The following is a 2,728-nucleotide window of genomic DNA, read 5'->3' on the forward strand; positions in this document are numbered from 1 at the left end:
TATATATATATATATATCGATAGATAAATAGACAGCTAAAATATATCAAGTCTATCGTTTCCTCTCACTTGTGTCTGTCAGAAGTCATTATGTTCAACATCACTATTATAAGTTGAGCCTAACAGGAAATATATTGTTAAACCTTAACAGTAGATACATCAAGATGTTATTCATAAACGAGGTGTGGTTTCCATTCTTTGAGAAATTATTAAATAAAATTTGATGGTTACTCGAACTTATAAATTATTCATGAAATCTTTATAACAACATCGACCGACTAACATATATTACATACACCGACAAACAAACACTAACGCTTACATAAGAAAAACATATACACACAATGCCTCTGCAAACACACATATGCACATTTACAAACAGACATTACATTCGCTGTTACCTGAGGTGATTCCATTCATGTGTGTATTATTCACACACAAACACACACAAATACACACACACACACACACACACACACACACACACACACACACACACACACACACACACACAGAAACTTACAAAAGACTCAATACAAGATACAGAGGCATATCTTCTTTATGAAAGAGCTTGACAACTACTTCGAAGTTTCGCCTAAGGTTGGCTTTTCAAACACAAATCAATTTGAAAAGCCGGACCGCGAATTTTCAGAGTAGCTATCAAGTATTATATAATAAATATGTATGTATTATGAGTGTATGCGTGAGAGAGACATTAGTTATTCGTGATATATAGCCTCCTTTAAACTCGATCGAATACATGCATGCATACAAACACACACACACACACACACACACAGACAAATCACACACTCACATATATACATACAAAACAAATGCAGACACATATACACACACATATAAAAACATACATATAATGTTTGTGTGAATATATACATATGCATATAGATATATACATATCTATCAGCGTGACCGACGGGACACACATAGGGTATTATTATATGTAAGATAGTCAAATTCTCAATAATTTCTTTATAAATGTGAATTTATAATAAGGTAAGAGAAGTATAGAGACGCAGCACGTTTCAAAGCAGTTGTCTGTACATATCCATCTGCTAACTGCTTGTGAAAGGAAAGATTCACATCTACAGGACAATTGAACTCAAAGACTGGGACCGTTAATTTTTGAGCTGATTGTATATTTGTATTCAATAACAGATTTGTTTTATACATTTATCCCGGAGCAGTTATTCCATCGACTGACATTGTGTCTTGTTTTAGCAATTACATCATGACATAATGGGAAGTAATGCCTTGATGACAGTTTCGGGCAGCTGCTAATTACAAGTGTAATAACTTCAATAGTTATGTGATGTAATCGATATTTTTGGTTACATGTTGTGGATTTTGAGGGATTCACTGTCTCATACGTTTATTAGTTATTTCATACCTACCTACTGCTCTTAGAATGCAAAATCAGAAAGTTCTAAATGTGATATGATGCAACGGTCACGTGTCCAATATTTATGTTAATAGTACCGTTACTGACAAGGGAACGTGCTTAGCTACTATTGTGATATTCGGAGAGCTCGTCTTGCAAGCCTTTGTATGTATGTATGTATGTATGTATGTATGTATGTACGTATGTATGTACGTACGTAAGTGTGTGTGCATGTATGTGTGCACGCATGTATGTGTGTAAGTATGTATGTATGTATATACTTGTGTGGTTGTGTGTATCTTACTTTTAACTTTCACTTGTTTCAGTCAGTGAATTGCGGCCATACTGGTGCACCGCCTTGAAGGATTTAGCCGAATAAATTTCTACAGCACTTTTTTAAAAAAATTCTGTTACATATTCTACAGCACTTTTCTTCCGAATCGCTAAGTTATTGGGTGTAAACAAACCAACAACAATTGTCAAGCAGTAGGGGATCTACATGCGGTCTACCAAATTTACAGACAAGACATTGATCTATCCGGAACTAAAAAGGAAAACACTTACCCAAGATGCCATGCAGTGATATCGAACTCCGAAATCACGTCGACTGCATTAACAGTATTTTTGCATGTATGTGTGTATAGGTGCAGTATTTGGAGTCAGTGAATGTGCAGATTTGTATATTTTGTTTTATACATGTATTCTCGTGCATATAGCTGCACGTCTAGATATGCGAATATATATACTTAAATGATAACCTTCTGGAAAGTTTTACAAATTTTTATAGTCCCAGTGATGGCTTCAATCAGTAGTCTTCGAATGTCTGTATGAATAAAAATACGTATGTGTGTGCGTGTGTACATGAACGTTTTCATTTTAGATTTATTTACATTATTCGCAGATGTCAAGTTGTTTAGTAACAAAAATGACTTCTCATTTTTGTTTGAGTCAAGATAGTTCCAGGGATCTCACGTGAGTGAGTCAATGTGTACATATATATAGCTGTGTGAATATAAAACTCACTCCTGTAATGGATGCGTAATGGTTTATTTTGTGTACAAGAGTGTGATTACGTTTTATGTAGGTTTGATATGTAAAAGTATATATTTACGGCAAATGATACAAATCAGCGTATATTCATTTCGGAAAACTCATACGAAGAAATTTTTAAATGTTTTATAAGTCCTCATTGTACCTCTAATCAAATGCATGTGTGTATGCATGTATGAGAAAAAAACAACAGCCTTGTATATAGACATGTATCCACTCATTTATATCCTAGCATTATTCATATATATATATATATATATATATATATATATATATA

Source organism: Octopus bimaculoides, chromosome 12, assembly GCF_001194135.2.
Source record: "Octopus bimaculoides isolate UCB-OBI-ISO-001 chromosome 12, ASM119413v2, whole genome shotgun sequence".
NCBI lineage: Eukaryota > Metazoa > Mollusca > Cephalopoda > Octopoda > Octopodidae > Octopus > Octopus bimaculoides.